General features: G+C 42.9%; 2 long non-coding RNA genes across 3 annotated transcripts; one reads left to right on the forward strand and one right to left on the reverse strand.

Moving 5' to 3' along the window:
* Positions 1 to 953: 953 nt before the first annotated feature.
* Positions 954 to 6,889, reverse strand: LOC146578037 (uncharacterized). Of its 2 annotated transcripts, XR_014889922.1 has the most exons (3): positions 6,753 to 6,889; positions 1,558 to 1,611; positions 954 to 1,442 (listed from the first exon to the last, which is right to left on the reverse strand). It is a non-coding gene; the product is annotated as an uncharacterized LOC146578037 (long non-coding RNA). The 2 variants fall into 2 exon arrangements; XR_014889921.1 differs by lacking the exon at positions 1,558 to 1,611.
* On the forward strand, positions 6,409 to 8,524 carry LOC146578038 (uncharacterized). Its single transcript, XR_014889938.1, has 2 exons — positions 6,409 to 6,574; positions 7,900 to 8,524. It is a non-coding gene; the product is annotated as an uncharacterized LOC146578038 (long non-coding RNA).
* The last annotated feature ends 10,948 nt before the right edge of the window (positions 8,525 to 19,472 follow it).

Here is a 19,472-nt window from a genome sequence, read left to right on the forward strand (position 1 = left end):
CTCTGCTCTCGATCTCCTAACTGGAAACCAAATAGTACAGCTCTCATTCTAAGTGTCATCACCAGAGGTTCCATAGTCAGAATGAATAGCATTGGAGATAACGGGCACCCCTGATGAGTGGAACGCTCCAATGTGACGGGTTTAGAAACTATTGTTTGTTACAAAAGTTGAACCCATCTGAGAAAATGATTTCCAAATCCATATCTTGGGAGAAGGTTAAATAAATCTGACCAGTCTATTCTGTCCGAGGCCTGACGAGCGTCCAGTGATAATAAAGCTGCATCGTTAGCATCACATCTCTCATGAATTATATGAGAACCCTTCTTATATTGTGAAACCCTTGATGCTTTGGTACAAAGTGAATCAAATGTGGGATCCAAGGCTCTGATCTTCATGCTAAACATTTAAAGTATTTTAGTGTCAACCCCCGTCAGACTCTAAATGATGAGTGTTCTGCAGGTTTAGCAGGTTTCTCAGTACTCACTGCCTGTCTCACAGTGGGTGGAGAGCCTCCGTGTGATATGCCTCTACATACATGTTAAAAAGTGGAATTATTCTTTCTTCTGGGAAGGTTTTGTAAAGTCAGAAAGCCATCTGGCCCAGGTGCCTTACCACACAGCAAATCCAACATGTCCAAATGAAGACTGTCAGGTTTGATTTCAGCTCTTTTAAAGTCTCTTTATAAGTTAATTTAACTCTTATTGGAGAGTTGGAACGTTAACTCTGACTTAGTGTTAAATACCAAATCTGTCTGGAGTTGATCATTCAACACTTATTCATGCTAACTAGGTGTTAAGAGTTTATATACTAACCCCCACAGAGGATTTTAGTTTAACTACATCAGAGTTATCTTCTAATTCATTCTGTGAATTTTACTGTTCTGAATTTCTAGAAATTCCTTTGGAAATAAACATTATTGCAAAGACGACTGCATCAGCTGAGGCAACATGGTGTCCTGTGAGCTCAATTTTCTTTTAATCAGAAAAGGTCAGACACAACAAAAGCCAAGCAAAGCATCAAACAAAGGAAAAATAAAGACAAGTCAAATGTCCAGCCAAAGGATTTATGGGAGACTCCATCAGGGATGGATCGAGTCAACCGGAGCCACAGCTGGACTGGCCAGAGTGGCAACAAGCTCATCAGACCTCTGTGTTGGGCAGGTTTGGGGAGTGTCTGTGATGATAAAGCCACGACTCTGAAGACGACTGCAGAGTTTGGTGCAAGATGTTGCGTCCTTGCAAAACTCCTGCAGCTCCGAGAAGCTCCAGAGTCGACCTTCCCTGGAAAACAGCTTCTGGGAGGCTTTAGCTCTGGAAGCTTCTTGCTCCCTCTCCTGTGCTGTGCCGTGTTTCAGGCACACTCCGCTCAGGTGATTCCAAATGAACAGCTGGGGCTTGTTGCACAGCAGGCAGTACACAATGTTTTTCTCCATGTTGTTTGGACTGCAAATACAAAGAGAGAGACAAACTCTGCACATCACTTTATAGCACCAGTAGCGTGTCTCGGTATGATGCAAAGCTAGCTATGTCGCTACACTGGACACAGAGCAGTACCTACTTTAAAACTGAACCTTTGTTGATCCTCTGCTGTTTCTCCAAAGCACACAATGTTCTGCACAAAGACATTTAACTTTAGCACATGTATAAAACATGCACGCACACGAGCAGTTCGTTCAGCTAAAAGAAACGCTTCATAGAAACCATTTCTACAACCAGCAAACGCAAAGAAAACAAGCCATGACTAAAACAGCAGTTACGTAAATGAGCAAAAGTTGCTAAACAAACAAAACTGAACCAGAAAGTCTCCAGACATCATGTAACCACTGTTTGACAAACGGTCCTACTGTAGGATGATGTTACAGTGATGTCTGACAAACCATCCCACTTAACCGAAGCTGCAAATTCGATAGTTTTGTGCCAAAAGCAGATGGCGTTTTCACTTTAAAATGAACAAACATTCACAAAGGCTTAAAACAATATAGTATCCAAGTCAATAACATGCTAACACTTCCAAGTATGAACACAGAGTAGCGTTAAATCACCCGGTGTTCCAGATTAACTGGTGACGGTGGAACAGATGGTGGATTTTTTAATATTTTGTTGTTAACAGCAACAAGACTGGCGGAGTGTGTCTGAGGGAACCTCACAAATGTCACAGCAACACACTGCAGTGGAACCCCGACTTACGAAATTAAGCTGTTCCCGACGGTTTTTTGTAAATCGAAGCAGCCATCGCGCCTTTTGAGTGCTTAGATGCTGGCTGGAGACGGAGTTCTTGGTGGCGGAGGTGGTGGAGGCTGAAGAAAGCATACGTATGCATGCATACATACAGCACCACCACGGGGGAAACTGGCATAACATTAAGGTGTAAAGTTGTTGATTTTTTAATTCAAAGATTAATCAGGCTTTAAACATCAGGAGGTAGTGCAACAGACACTGAAGTGCACATTAAAGACCAGAGAGAACATTATTTTTATTAACAAAAAGTTTTAATCCACCAACAGCCCTGACATCTAAAACACTACAAGTAAAAAAGAAAGGCAACAAAAAACAATTCAGACATTTTTACACAATTAGTAACACTTCAGCTTTCTTTGTAATGTCTGCTTGTATTTTAAGAAGTATCGCATTTGGGTAAAAACATTACCAATAACTCAAAATTAGAGGAATAAGTGTATATATGTGTCAGCTGTATGCATGCATACATATGCTGCATGTAGGCACACTTTCACCTGAAGGTTGACTTGTTGCTGGCCTCTTTGTGAAAAATCTATCCAACGACGTCTGTCTCTGTCTACTTTTCAAAATGGATCTGAAGTGGGAGATGTCAACAAAATGCTCTATAGCATGAGCGGTAAAGTTCTTTTCAGGGTGATTGTCCTTGATATCGGCCGATGGTATGACGGCCTCCTCCTCCTCCTCGCTGAATTGTTGCTGTACTGATGAGTGCAGCATCGCCTCCAACTCTTGCAGCTCTGCCGTTGACAGCTCCTCTCGATGTTCATGCACAAGGTCGTTTATATCCTCCTCGTCAACCTGCAGTCCCAGGGCGGTGCCGAGATTTACGATCTCCTCAACCTTGACTTCAGGTTGAGGTTCCCCCTCAAAGCCTTCAAAATCTCGAGGGGCAACAGCATCAGACCACAGCTTCCTCCAAGCAGAATTTAGCGTTCGACGACTCACCTCCCGCCATGCCAAAGAAATCAACTTGAGGCATGCAGCGATGTCGAAATGATTTTTCCAAAACTCCCTGAGGCTGAGCTGCGTACTCTCTGTTATGTCCGAACACCGTTTGAACATGTGTTTCGTGTACAGTCTCTTTAAATTAGAGGTCACTTGCTGGTCCATGGGCTGGAGGAGAGGGGTCGTGTTGGGAGGGAGGTAGAGAACCTTGATGAACGAGAACTCCTCCAGGATATCGTCCTCGAGGCCAGAGGGGTGGGCGTTATCGATGATCAGAGGGCACTTCATGGGGAGCTCGTTCTCCTCGAGGAACTTCTTGACAGCAGGGCCAAAGACCAAGTTGACCCATTCGACAAAGAACTGTCGGGTCACCCAGGCCTTGGGGTTGGACCTCCACATAACCTCGAGCCTCTCCTTTAAAGTTTTTGTGTTTCTTGAAGGCACGCGGATTTTCTGAGTGGTACACTAGGAGTGGCTTGACCTTACAGTCCCACTGGCATTAGCACACAGGGCGAGGGTGGAGACGGTCCATCATGGGCTTGTGGCCTGGCATCTTTATTTCCTCCGCGGTGATGTACGTACGCTGCGGCATCTTTTTCCAGAAGAGGCCAGTCTCGTCACAGTTGAATACCTGCTGGGGGATGTAGCCTTCTTGATTTATAAGTTCCTCAAATTTTTTAACAAATTCTTCGGCAGCCTTGTGATTGGAACTTGCTGCCTCGCCGTGACGCACAACGGAGTGGTTGCCAGTCCTCTTCTTGAACCGATAAAACCACCCATGCGATGCCCTGAACTCTGGGGAGGTTAGGGGTGCCTCCTGCGAGGACGTCGATGCCGTTGGCTGCTCATCGGAAGCTGCCTTACTTACTAAATCATTATAAATTGAGGACGCCTTCTCGCAAATGACAGTCTCTGTGGGGGTATTGCCAGTCTCTCCCTTGTCTTTAATCCAAACAAGGAGAAGCCTTTCCATCTCGTCGTGTATGGGGGTCCTCCTTTTGGACATGATGGTGGTGCCCTTTGAAGGTTTACCTGCTTTGATGACTTCTTTTTGTTTTAGAATTGTTCCTATGGTCGAAGGATTTCGGCCATACTCGGGTGCAATAGCACAAAGTTTCCCACCTCGCTCATATTTATCAATAATTTCTCTCTTTGTTTTCATCGACAGTACTTTACGCTAGGGCTGGGTTTTTATAATCGATTCATCGATTAAAATCGATTCTGGCTTGGATAACGTAAAATCGATTCATTAAAATCCTGAATCGATTTTTAATATAAATTTATTTTGCCCGAAATGCCAGAATCTCAGGTGACATCTCACAAAATTTCAAGAACCACCAAACAGCTAAGACAGTAAATGAGAGCAGGTACAGGATTCTGCACATAGACTTAAACACACAGCGCGACCCGCGGATCAGAATCAGTTAGATGGCGCCTTTCTCACGGTCGGGGCTGAAAGCCGACAGCTCGCTGATTCTGATCTGTCGGTGGGTCGGCGCTTTGTGTTCACGCCCTTTATGCGCTGATTCTAAAGCTGTTAGTTTGATCTCTCTCCAAACAATATTGACCGAACCAGCAGCAGAAGAAGATCCAAACGCTTCACATAAACATCGTCATGAATTCACTTTTACTGTTTTGCTTCCATCGCGATGCGCAGCTCTCTCTCTCTCTCTCTCTCTCTGTACTTCAAGAACAGTTTCCCTTTCTTCATTATTCGCTTGCTTGTTACGCACAAGTCTACTGTTGTTTACAGGCTGTCAGCTGCTGTTTTTTTCCCTTTTACATTCTTCCGAAAAGAAAACCTCATTTCTGCCGTTCAATACTGAACAAATTTAAACTTTTTAAAATTATTCAAAATGCAAAACGCTTAATCGTGTCTCTAATAAAACCGCTGTAACGTCAGAGGTAATGTTCATATGTTGATTAATGGTTTTCTTTCATTTTTGATGTACTGCAGAATATTTTTATAAAATCCCAGGCCAGGAAAATCACCTTCATGTTTTTCTGTGTTTTATCCTCAGCTACTTTGACACAAAGGCATCTGCTGTGACGCTCACACCTGTGATAAAGTCTTGCGTGTGTCAGCTTCCTTTTTATTGATACAAAAATATGTAAATGTACTGATCTGAATTATATTTCTGACTGTCAAAATTTCCCAGATTTAAATCGAATCGAACTAAATCGAATCGATTCGGGACCTTGTGAATCAGAATTGAATCGATTCTAGAAATCAGTGACGATACCCAGCCCTACTTTACGCTTCATTTTGCTAGCTGCGTGGTTCAAGTGGAACAGCGAAGCGCAGGTGTCACTACCCGATCCGTACCGGAAACCCGATCGGTACCCCGCATGCGCGAAAGGTGTCTACTTCCGGTCGAAGCATTTTACGATAGTTACAGGTCAGAGTATCTGTTAAGATGTTAAGAATAACAAGTATCTCTTAACATGTTTCCGCTAATGAAACATTTAATATAATGTAGACAAAAATAAAAAAATTAAAAGATAGTGACGGATCGGGACTCCCGATCCTTACTGCGCATGTGCAAAGTCAGACCGTACAAATCGGTTCTACCCGATCCGTACCGCGCATGTGCAGGGGTTTTCTTCTTCTTCTGTTCCTTTAATGGCAGTGTACTCCCCAGTGTACGAGGATACCGCCACCTGCTGACTGAGCGAATGAACCCTTCCTGCTGTGACAAAACAAATTTCCCACGTGTGGGACTAATAAAGGTTATCTTATCTTATCTTATTGTAAACTGAATTAGCGTCATTACAAACGTGTGTTAAATTTGATTTCGTGATAATCGAGTGTGTTTATGCTTGTCTGTGTGGAGAGGATTGTTGGAAAAGTGATGATAATGTCTGCTATCACTGTCAATTGCCAGTAAACACTTCATCTGGCTGCTGAATCTTCACGTGACATATTATAAAGTCTGTATTATTAACTGTCATTAGGCACCATTCTTCTTATTTTACGGCGCTGTTGTTCAATCGGGGAACGCTTTCTGTTGAGGAGAAAAGCAAAAATTTGTTGCGGATACGGATTATTCATTGTTTAAATGTCCTGGTAGTCGAAAAGGAGGCAGAGCTGCTGAGAAATGCTAGGAGCTAACTGGGCGCTAACCGTATCATTCAAATATATTGAATGTCGCAATGTTGGCAAAGAGAGGAAGTGACGTAAGATTTGCGCATGCGGGGTACCGATCGGGTTTCCGGTACGGATCGGGTAGTGACAGCAAGTACGGAAGCCAAGGGGTTGTCACATGATTTGGAAGGCATTGTGGGCATTGAAGGCTCAGCCAATCAGAGCCAGCGGATTTCGTTACGCGGGCATTTTGCCGTAACACGGGCAGAAGTATTGCCGTTCAGTGCCTTCGTAACTTGAACTTTTCGTGAAAGTCGGGGCTCCACTGTATTCTGCACTAGCCAAGTCGCTAGCATTAACATCCATCAACCTGCAGCCTAAAGCCACAGTGTATACACAATGACCCGCATCCTGATGTGCGAATGACCGAACAACAGCCTGTACTGTGAGGTGCGCTGTGCACATTCATTGTAATGTTTACTAACCTGAGGCAGTGAAGCTGCTGTCAGCCTGGGTAACAAGTAGACGAAAACACAATAATCTTCTTTAAACCGTGAACACAAACGACACACATGCTGTGCTGGCGTTAGCTTCACAACAGGAAGTTCTTTCTGTGAAATTCTTCTTCTGCGCCCCAAAACACTGCTCGGTACCACCATCGCGCTCTGCGCCCTCTAGTGTCCGGATGTAGAATTGCATTTAATGCCTGAAACTCACAATCCAACAGGTTTTTGCAACGTTTTTAAATCACTGTAACGTTTGAACCGTTCGCTCAATTGAAACTAATCAAATTGTTTCTGAAAGCAGAGACTCTGCGATTTCTCTGCATTTAACTTTAGCGTGAATATGCATGCACAGTTTGTTCACCTGATAGAAAAAGTCACATATAAAATTACCCGATACTTGAAAAAACACCAAAGTTAGCAGGTTTACTCTCGCTGTAGTTTCTCCGTAGCGTTACATTCACCTGGAAGTATGTCGGTTCTCAGTCATCCAGCTCAGCATAGTGTAAGGAGCTGCTGATGGAGACTCCCACATTTAGCCATATGGGAGAGTCCCCAAGAGGGTCATGGACCCCTAATCATCCTCTACCTAATCATATGAGCCGAGGTGTGAAGATAACAAAGCCAGCAGGCAGAGTGGCACCTTTGTCTCTCATGCACGAAGAGAGACGCCTCTGAAAAGGCCTCCAGGCCTCTTTAAGTGCAGTCACACCTGACAAAAAGGGATCTTAAAACTGGATTATAGATGTTCAACGATGGTCGTGCAGCACAAAAGCATTGCACATCTGCCTTTCACGAGCTGCCGTCTTCCAGCAAAAAGCATTTACAATTCCTCATCAGCCGTCAAAGGGTTTCCTACAGCTCGCCTCCTGCCTCTTCACAGCCAGGGAGCTTCTAACGACCTCTGACCTCCTGTAGTTTGGAGTTATCAAAGTAACCCATGACAGTAATGTTTATGCTGAGAGATGGGCTTAATATGATGGAATAAAAATCAGGTCTGATTTTATAGAAATGCTGTTGAATGCATTAGCTTTAAAATAAGTGAGGGATGTGCTTTTCTATCTCCAGTGCACCCAGGAGGCATTTCTGCTGCACACAAAGGTAACTGAATGTCATTTCTTCTTTTCAGGGTGGAAATGTGTCCAGACTCTAACATGGACCCACGGGCCCCACCCTTGGGATTTATGAGGAACAGGGAAAATGATCGGGAGAGAAGCAACAGACTGACTGAAAGAACTGGAACGAGCTCGTATAGAATCAGCTAAACAATATTGTGGATGAACAAATAGAAGCTTAAACACCTCAGACAAAACTATTATAAAACGGCCCCAAAGCTAAAGAATAACAGCACGGAAACTGTGCAAACAGTTAGAAACATTAAAAATCCACCTGCTTATTGCTGCAAACCCAAAGATACAGAAGAATCCTTTTGGTCCTCCTTCATCACTTCCCTGCTCCTCCTCTGCCTCACCTCGTGCTCTCATCCTGGGTTTGCATTGAAAGTATCCCCACCTAATCCCTTATCTATGTAATGCTGAGCTTGCTAAACCTTTTTTATACTTTTTGTTTTATTGGTGACTCCAGAACTCGTGCAGCTGTTAGTGATCACAGCAAGTTTCCCAACCCCAGTTTTAGTTTCCACTCACCCTTTATTTACAGACAGACATCAGTAACATTGTCAGCTCTGTCTTGCCTGTTGATGGTCTTGTTTTCACATTTTGGGGTTAATCCTTTTAAATAAACTATAAAAACAATCCATGTGTCAGAGCCTCGTTTGTGCTGATTAGAGTCAAGTTTCTTTATTTGTCACATGCACAGTTATACAAATACAACACGCAGTGAAATCTATCCTGACACGCTCCTGCACTGTGAAGGGGACAGAAGAACATGATGTTATATACATTAAGTATAGCAAATATACTTTGATGTATATATTATATACACTGTAGGTGTTGGAGCTGTTATCGATGAAACACTGTCCTTCTCCCTGCCGTCTCTCTTCATGAGATCCTCCACCGATGGGCCAAAGTCGGCTGTCATTCCCAGAATGGTCCAGGTCTCTATCTTACAATGAAACACAGACCGATCTCTGCTTCCTCCTCTGCCTCCTTCATCCCCTCTGAGGATCCAGAAAAGGCTTCAAAGACTCTACTCCCTGTCAAAATTAGGGCTTAAAAGTTTTCCCCCCCAATAAAGATTAAACCATAAGCTGGGAGGGCTGGGTTTGTTTGCTCTCACTGGTCTGATCGAGCATCCCTGACGTTTCACACTGGTTACCAGTTCTTCAGAGGGAAAAACACAGGTGGGAACAGGAGAGAAACAAGGCACAAGATAAACAGCTCCCCACGGGGTCACATGGGACTATTTCACACATGGTGTGTTCAAAAGCACATCATTAACCACGTACATTCTAAACCCTAACCAGCTTCACAACATCATTCACACTATATGAGGGTTAGTGTTGAGGAAAAGACTGCAGAAGCTGGTAATCCACAAGTGCACGGTGCTTCAGGAGACAGGTGGTCAGGAGCTGCTGAAAAGAAAGCTCACCATGGTAGGGACAGTGAGGAAGAACAAGCCTGAACTTCCCCCTCAGCTGGTATCAACCAGAGGAAGGACTCTCATCCAAATGTGCTTTCACTGACACACACACTCTTGTGTCATAAGTTCCCAAGAAGAATAGAAATGTCATCCTGACATCTTGTCGTCCTACACAAAGACGCCGCTGTCAGCACCACAGAGGACAGGAAGCCTCTGATGATCCAGGACTACAACAAGAACAAAGGAGGCGCTGAGAGCCTTGATAAGGTTTCATCCATCATACATTTTATTTTTATTTATGTGAATCATAGCATTTTTTATTGTTATATATAATATATATAATTATATATATTATTTATTATATTATATATATATAGATTCAATATTGTTCCTAATCTCTTATTTATTGTTCTTGTTATTACAGCTTAATGGTACAAACACCTGCAAGTGAATGACAGCACGCACACACACACACACACACACACACACACACACACACACACACACACACACACACACACGCACACACACACACACACACACACACACACACACACACACACACACACACACACACAGCACAAATTAGTTCTTAATTAATTAAGTAAGTAAGTAAAAGACAGCAAAGGAGTCGACCAAAAAGTCCACAGGGAACTTCTCCTGGTTTGGCAGCTTGTTGCTCTGAGCTGCTGCTGCTGGCTTTCTGCTGAGCTTCACGTCTGAACTGAGCAACCATCTCAGAGATGAAGGTGTTGACCCTCAGCTGAGGTCGAGTGTAGAAAGTCTCTTTACACATGGGACACTGACAGCTCTGATTCATGTCCCAGTGCTGACTGATGCAGGTTTTGCAGAAGTTGTGTCCACATGGTGTAGAGACTGGATCAGTGAACACATCCAGACAGATGGAGCACAGAAACTGATCTTCAGATCGCAGATTGCTGGCAGCAGACATGTCTGCACTCTGAGGGAGAAAGAAGAGAAACATTTGATTCAAAATTCACTTTAAATTTCATTTTACAAAGAGAGAAACAAGCGTCAGTAGTCTGAGGAGCTTGGAGAGAAAAGCGTCTGGACTTCTTTGAGTTTCTTTTCATCACAGAAGCTTCTTCACCTCATCCTCAACACGGACCAAGGAATGAATACTGCACTTTTGGAAGAACCCCTGATAACACAACACTGAATATGCCACAGTCAGACTGATGGCAAACAATAACACAGAACCTTTTTTGCCCCACTGTATATTCTCTTGCTTCACTATAAAAAGAAGAGACTGTGAGAAGTCTAAATGCCTCCACCTGTGGCCTTACCTGTCTCCCCGGCACCACCCACTGAATAGCCAGGCACTCCTTTTCTACAGTGTTATACCTTCTCTCATGCTACATATGTGAGAGAAAGGCTAATATAGAGCACTGGCTGGGACGAAACGGCCCCTAGCCCTCGAAGTCTGCAGGACAAATGGGAGTGAAAAGTTAGGAGTGGGGAGCAATGGCTCCCCACAGAGAGCTTTCTTCTGCAAAAATGCTGCCTTGAATGGCATGACCCACTCTCCACCCCTGGGGCAGTACACGCATCCCCACGTAATGCCCCAACAGACTACTAAACCCCGGCCAATTCCTGCCCCAAAATTGGGGGATGCAAAAGTCGCAGGCTAACTGCGGCCTTAATTCTATGCATTTTGTCCCTTCCCTTCTCCTTTGTCCTTCCTCTGAATCATGTCCTCTTCCTCCCTCCTCCTCTCTGTTCCTCTTGTTCTTTGTCTGTTGTTAAAGCTGGTGTGAAGTGTTCAGTGTGGAGGTGACTGACATGATGTGAATATCACAGTGACATAACAAATCCAAACCTTCCTTAAAGGATGATGGAAATAAAACCAGACCTGATTTAAATGTGTCAGATCTTTAAGGTGGCCTCCTTGTGCACCTCTGGACCTCCTCCAGTACTGCTGGACTGATTTACTGTTTCTTATAGATTTTTTCTTACTGAAACTGGGAAAAAGTATTTAAAAATGCCATCTCATCAGGTTGTCTGGCAAAACTCATGTTTTTAGTGTAATAAAGTTTTTTCAAGCTGAAATCTGCTGTTCTATATTTGAGTCAGAAAACCATATCCAATAATGATTTCTTACATTAATTCAAGTATTTCTAAGATAGAGACTCAAGAGACATAAAAATAGAAAGTGTAAGGATGATCAGATGAGCAATGATCATGTCTCAACAGGTTTATTTTGTTCATAGCAGGAGTTGAGGAATCGCAGAACAATGATACATAGTTAATTGTAATAAAATATGGGTCCTTTATTTTATCGTTGCTGTACTTTTTTTGATGGAAACTCCTCATGTTTTGCAAAAACACTGTACATGATGGAGAGAAATTGACATAACTTTTGGATTCAGCACCCTAAAAAACATGAAATTTACCAAACATCTCCCATGCAGCTGATTGTTCACTTCTCTTTGTGAAACTGGACCATGTGATGTTACATGTGTGTCAATCCGGTTGTTCAGTCTGACGTCACTAGCCGTGTCTGGGTCTAAACTCCGCTGTAGGTCCATATATCAAACGATCACTATGGCATTACTGAGAGTTGAAAAACTGTCTAAAGTCTTTCATCTTTAATAAAATGATCAGCGTTCTGCTCTACCAGGTGTAACAATTGAGTTTAACATCCAGGCATCCATGAAAACGGAATTTATGACATTTAACGGAGTTAGAAGTTAGCAGGGAGTTAGCTCGCTAGCTTCTATCTAAATACAATATAGCATGTCCTGACTGCGGGGTTTTGGAAACAAATTAAAACGTACAGCTCTGCTATCACTTCCAGCATAAATGAAGACAGAAAACTAAACAGCAGTGACGTTTGTAGGGTTACTGAAGTTTGGCTAGCTGGTATATAATGATGTGCTACGTGACCGCTAGCGACACAGCTATGTTAGCATAATATAAACAAGCTAACTTTTTTTCCACTGGATAAAAGTTAACGTGAGTGTTCTCGGTGGTCAGGAACAAATGTAATCGCATGGCAGGATGCTGTAAAAGGACCAAACTTCAGCCAGGAGAACAACTGAGATAATCCATCCACAATACGAAGTTAGTCATTCATATACTGCTGCATGGGCTGGGCTGTAGTTACATCCTAAGGTTTTAAAAACTGAGCTTAAATAAATGATTAGCGGTAATAAAAGCCGAGGGAGGTCAACAGTGATCACTGACTGTTTTAGGAGCTTTTTGAGATTAAATAGAAGAAAATACAAAACATTAAACATGTTAACAACACAAAAGCCATATTAAACGCAGACTACTTTAGACCCGGAAGTAGGATTCGTCGTGTCATCACTGAACAACCGGATATGAGACCAGACTGGATACATCTCATGCTCCTCTGTCTGCTCCTACAGGACGTCTGACGAGTTCCACAGAAAGGAAAAAATAAAAACCCAAATTCCTCTGGTGGTAAAACATGGTGAAGAGGAGCTGGTGGATGAAGAGCAGACCCTCTGCTAGCTTTTTGAGGTTCACACAGTTTAAAGAAGCTTTGATCTTCCTCTGTCAACAGCTGTTACATAATTTCCTTCGAGATCAGAATCAGAAAAGGGTTTTATTGCCAAACATTGAGCAGATTTACAACATTAGGGAATTGCTGTGGTACTTAGTGCGAAACATACTGCAAGACAACACTTTAATCAAAAATTAGTGTCAGAGGTGTCTCTATTGTTGGGGCTGGTGGAGGTATGAAGGCTGCTTGATGGCTCATAAAAAGGGCAGTAAAAGTCGTTGACGGTGTTGGCCAAGAAGAAGTTGTCGGCAGAGTCGTTCTCTGAGATCTGAGAACCATCGCGATAAGATCAGCTCTGTGTCTGTGAAGACTCGTCTTGGAGGCATGATGTTTGTATTTATTCAGTTTGCTCCTGTTTCCATCACAGCTTATTGGTGCTCACACTCTAAGGCTGTAGCTGAGCTCAGACTGTTAGCACTCTCAGGCTAACCTCATCAGCACAGAATAAACCGTAATAAACAAATCATTCTCTCATCAGCCACAGTTCACACTCCTGGATCACTTCAATCCTGTTTCTGTGACTGACTCTGTGTCACTGAAGTATCTGCTCTGTAATGTTTCACTGTTTTATTAAAGCATCACAGAATCAGAGTCAGGTCTTACTCAGAGACTGTTTGATCCAATCACTGATCAGTTCAGCCTTTCATTCCCGCTCTCACAAAGTACTGGTCACACTGGGTTCTGCTGACGCTGATAGACTTCCTGCTGGGCCTGAACACCTCCACACTGATCCTGGACTTTCTGATGGAGACGCCTCAGACAGTCCAGATCCAGCAGGTGGTGAGAACAGCTGAGACGATCATTGGAGCCTCCGACCCACAGAGAGTGATGAATCCACAGACTCACTGCTTTAACATGAACATTAGAATATTGATTTTTCTATCTCGGCTGGAGGAAGCTGGGTTTCTGCACCATCCAATCAGAAACCAGCATCCACCCTGAGACCTGGGTCTGTGACAGGAAGTCCATAAACAGGCAGACCCTCAGCAGCAGGCTGACCTCTGACCTCTGAGACAGAGGGAGGAGTTTGTGTCACCAGGGGGCGCTGCAGCATCGCCTGAGAGCTGTAAGAACAACACCAATAAAGAGGAAGTGAAGTAAGCTGCAGTAAGAAGCAGCCAATCACAGAGCAGAGAGCTGTGACTTCCTGTTTTTGTACAGAGAGCAGCTTTCTAAAGCAGAAAGAAACACTTGGTCCCTCCGTTGAGGGACGATGCTGTGAATGTCCAGGTGTCATGTGACCCACCTGATGTACAGAGTCAGGTGCTGCTGCATCCACACAGATCCATGTGAAACAGCTGGATCATGTTTGCTCTGCTGGAAACAGAAACACTGATTTAAATGAACCTGAAACGCTTCATGTATAAAGGCTCATGAGCCCACTGAGCTCTGCTCTCAGATCTGTGAGGCTTTAACAAACAACAGTTTAATCATGTGCAGCTTCTGTCAGTGTGGAAGGTCTCACACTTTCCTGAGTGTTGAACCCTGAACTCCATGTCAGCCTGGATATAAATACAGACCTGCCAGCTGTGATAGACCCCAGCCTCTATGGATCTTGTACTCAGAGCTTGTTCTTGTGCTGCCATGATTAGTGCCTCTGTGCTGTCTTTCAGTCCAGCTTTGTCCAGCCACTGGTAGGATTTCTGGATATCAGCCACCTCCTCTATCTGCCGGTGGTACATACCGTGCAGGGGCCTGTCCTTCCATGATGGTTCCTCGTCTCCCTCCTCTTTCTTGGGTTTCTGCTGCCTGAGGTATTCACTGAGCACTCGGTCAGTTGGGGCCATCTTCCCAATGTATTCTTGGATGTTTGTTGTCTCATCCTGGACTGTGATGCTGACACTCACCAGTCCCCGGCCCCCTTCCTTCTCCTTAGCGTACAGCCTCAGGGTGCTGGTCTGGGGGAGAAACCCTCCATGCATTCCTGGTCTTGACATCAGTGGCTTCTATTTCCTCCTTGGAAGCACTGAGAATGGATGGATGGTTATTTCATTAATAATTATATTTCATTCTCTGTATCTTCACCACACATGTGACTGGGTGTAGGTACTGTAAATGCAGTGAATGCTTACATTGTACTCACTGCAACATATTCATAGCACAGACTCAGCACACTGTGTTACCGTGTGTTCACACCGAACGCGATGGGCGCGTGAAAAAATGCCAAAACGCCCCTAACTTGACGCCTGCACATTCGCAACCTCTACGCGTGTCCAAGAAAAATCCCTCGCGCCCCAAAATATCATATTTTAACGCGCGTGAACTGGAAATGTGTCAGCTGCCGTTAAACCCCGAAGAAGAAGAAGAAGCTGTGTCCCAGAATTCATAGCACGGCCCAGCGCAGTTTCCAACAATGGCGGCAGCTAGTTAGTTTTAATATTACTCTTATTATTCTTTCTGGGTCACAAAATAAACGTTTAACATGTTTTCAGGCGAGAATGTAGCTGTGTAAACCTCAAATATCTGCTCAGTTTATCAGGACACCGCATATTTTCAAAAGCGCTCCGACGTTTTCGGAGACGTCTGTTACCCACTAGCTCAATAGCTAGCTGGGGGCTAGGTCACTAGAGCCGTGAGAACACCGGACTCCCGGCAGATCGTTTTCAAACCCACCGCCGTCTTTCACTACTCAGGTTAAACATGATATATGAGTCACTTAGATAACTTAAAATGTTGTTGTTTGGCTTTTTTTTAGTATTTTATTTGTTCCTGAGTAAATCAGTTTGTCTGAGATTAAAGTTATAGTTTTTACACAGCTGAATAAACGTCAAGCAGACAGCTGATTATCAGAAGTGTGAGATGCTGGAGAATATACTCCGGTGTCCTGTTATATTTTAGATAGCGAGGAGTTTATTAAACTTCACCGAAACAATCTGCAAATTTCATTAAAATTTAATAAACTATCATCTTGTCTTTATTGTTAGTTAGCACAGACCTGAAACACTTAAAGCTGTAAGCTAATGATAGTTATAGAAGAGCAGATGGTGCTGGTGCAATAAGCTGTAGTTTTACATCCAATGGATGATGATCTGATTAGTCGACTAATCGCAAAAATAATCGGTGACTAGTCGACTATCAAAATAATCGTTTGCTGGCAGCCCTACTGTCTAGTGGACGACTTCATGGCTGTGCCTTCACCTGGAGACTGGCGGTCCATCACAGAGGGATTCCAGGAGCGCTGGAACTTCCCTCTGTGCTGTGCAGCTCTGGATGGGAAGCACATCCAGACAAAGGCACCCCATATATCATATAGGAGACACACACATTGATATACACTAAATATTTATTTCATTTCTTTTTTGTGGTGCCCAAATTGATGCACCTGCTTGATTTTGTTTAAACAATTATTGCACACTTTCTGTAAATCCAGTAAACTTCTTTTCACTTCTCAAATATCACTGTGTGTGTCTCCTGTATGATATTTAACTGACATTTTTTATTGTAACAACCAACGATTTATACAGGAAAATGATGTCTATTAACAAGGTTGCCCAAACTTTTGCATCCCACTGTATCAGTATATTTTGTCATTAGTATAATATGAAATAAATTCTATATGTGTCAAGTCGTGTGCCAACATTTGCTGTGTAGTAGAACTGAGACATTAGTCATTATAAACATTTATTTGAAATAATATTAGAATTCTCAAACAGAAAAACATTAAACATAAATATATAAAATATAAGAATTTACAGAGAGACAGGAATAAAAAGGACCAGCTGCTCTCCAGAGCAGGAACAAGGCTGAGGAGGAAATGCTCCATTGGAGACTGGTGTGGACTCTTCAGGGACTCCAGGATGGCCAGCTCCACCACCGATGGACCGTCCTGGGACCCGTCCCTCATCTGCCTCGGAGCCGTCCTCCCCTGTGGGCCTGTAAAACAGCACAAAACACAAAGAAATGAGAAGGCTGCTACTAGATTTTAATTTCAACATCGAAAAAAACAAAACAAAAACAGGATATAATCAGGGGTTCTCAGAATAACTAGCCCCTGGTCACGCACTTTATACACTGTTTTCCCCACACACATGAACATTGGTCACAGTTCTCACAATTGATTCTCAAAGTGCAAACCTTTGTAGATTGCAAAACGTAAAAGTATTATTATGCCGCGGTTTGTCTTCATCTGCCCGCCACTTTCGTGCGCCTTTTTCCCTCACGGTGCAGGTGTGTATTTCCGAATGAGGCTCATAGTTATGGGTGTTTTTGTGCTGTTTTTTCTATTGGACGTGATGGTTATCAAACCCAAACATGATAAATTTGGCAAGCGCAGGAGACACGACACGGAGGAGATTTGTCAATCAGGCTGCAGAATGCAATGCTGTACGGTGCAGAAAAAAGGAAATCAAAAAAAAGAGGCAGTGACGGATGAACAGCGGGACCACTGTGTGCTGTTTATTAATAAACAATAAAATATATTCTTAAATGACAACATGCCTTTAATAAGGAAAACGCTCGAAAGCCTGTGAGAAAAAACAAAAACAAAACACCCCCAGCCTTTCCTATTGGTCGAAAAAATGTACCATGTTGACCAATCAAAACGTGGCATCTAGTTGTTAAGAAACAGGAGGAAGTTTTAGGAGTGACGGCGGTGTTTTGAGATGTGAGAGATTTGCGACGTTTAGCGCAAATCTTGCATAGTTAGTGTGTAGTTAGTGTGTAGTTAGTGTGTAGTCAGTGTGTAGTTAGTGTGTAGTTAGTGTGTAGTTAGTGTGTAGTCAGTGTGTAGTTAGTGTGTAGTTAGTGTGTAGTCAGTGTGTAGTTAGTGTGTAGTTAGTGTGTAGTCAGTGTGTAGTTAGTGTGTAGTTAGTGTGTAGTTAGTGTGTAGTCAGTGTGTAGTTAGTGTGTAGTTAGTGTGTAGTTAGTGTGTAGTCAGTGTGTAGTTAGTGTGTAGTTAGTGTGTAGTCAGTGTGTAGTTAGTGTGTAGTTAGTGTGTAGTTAGTGTGTAGTCAGTGTGTAGTTAGTGTGTAGTTAGTGTGTAGTTAGTGTGTAGTCAGTGTGTAGTTAGTGTGTAGTTAGTGTGTAGTTAGTGTGTAGTTAGTGTGTAGTTAGTGTGTAGTCAGTGTGTAGTCAGTGTGTAGTTAGTGTGTAGTCAGTGTGTAGTTAGTGTGTAGTTAGTGTGTAGTTAGTGTGTAGTTAGTGTGTAGTCAGTGTGTAGTCAGTGTGTAGTTAGTGTGTAGTTAGTGTGTAGTTAGTGTGTAGTCAGTGTGTAGTCAGTGTGTAGTTAGTGTGTAGTTAGTGTGTAGTTAGTGTGTAGTCAGTGTGTAGTTAGTGTGTAGTTAGTGTGTAGTTAGTGTGTAGTCAGTGTGTAGTCAGTGTGTAGTTAGTGTGTAGTTAGTGTGTAGTTAGTGTGTAGTCAGTGTGTAGTTAGTGTGTAGTTAGTGTGTAGTTAGTGTGTAGTTAGTGTGTAGTCAGTGTGTAGTTAGTGTGTAGTTAGTGTGTAGTTAGTGTATAGTCTAGTCAATAGTTGTGTTGTGTGTCAGAACAATGAGGCGACTGCTGAGTGTTACAGGTGTTACAGCAGTGACACATCTGCTGTTGTCAGGCCTGCAGGTATCAGGCTGTTGTTCTCCTTCATCTCATAGTGGACACAAATAATTTTTTGGAGCGGCACAAATAATTTGTGTGGCATCAGATTTGATGCAGAACAGCTGATTGTTCTGTAAATAGTTTGAAATGTTTGTGTAAAAACACCTTGGCTGCAAAAAACTTTGTTTATCAAATCTCAGTTACTTTTTTGAAGAAGTAACTATATAATTAATTGGCCAACATTGGTCATTATTTACTGTATGTTGCAGACAGAGTTACAGACTCTCTCCTAGACCACAGACTCAGAATACAAGTCAGAGCTTTATTTAAAAAAAAAAGAAAAGAAAGAAAGCTGTGTTTTCAAAATTGGAGTTCAAGTTATTTTTACTTCCAATAGTGTTAACATGCTGCACAGGTCAGGAACAAGATTTTATTTTTCATTGTAAGTGGGCTAAAGCAGTTAATTAAAAGTAGTCTAACATAAATGCTGTAATTTGATTACTTTAATAAACATGTAACTTGGATGCTGGCGTGACCACAGTGCACACGTCTGCTGTCGCTCACAGTGGTCCAAGGGACGCTCAGGGAGTTTGTGTGTTCAGACACATGAAACATTACAGGGAACGTTGGTCATCAGGTGTATTCCAGTCAGCTGTTTCCTCATGTGTTTCTACTTCCCCTGATCACCTCCTTGTGTGCATTTAGGCTACGTCCACACGTACACGGGTATTTTTGAAAACGGAGATTTTCCGTTTTCGTTTTAAAAAATAATCCCGTCCACACATAAAGGCAGAAATGAAGGAAAACGCTGCTATGAACATGCCAAAGCAGCAGGTGGCGCTAGATTCCTAACCGTGCAGAAATGTTGGCCAATCAGAAGTCTAGAAGCCTCGGTGGGAAAAAGTAAACAAAGTTGGGGCATAGAAGCAGAACCGAGTCGTATGTGTGGAGGGACAGTAACTGTGTGTATATATAAGCATTTAAACACTGCAGAGAGTAGAATTAACAGTAACAGTATTGTAGAAATTCATTTCACAGAAACAATAACGTGGCGCACAGTGTGACGTCAAAAAAGGCGCACA

Source organism: Mchenga conophoros, linkage group LG3 (genome assembly GCF_057382185.1).
Source record: "Mchenga conophoros isolate Kocher_MC1m ecotype Shallow Benthic linkage group LG3, M_conophoros_male_GT1.1, whole genome shotgun sequence".
Classification (NCBI taxonomy): domain Eukaryota; kingdom Metazoa; phylum Chordata; class Actinopteri; order Cichliformes; family Cichlidae; genus Mchenga; species Mchenga conophoros.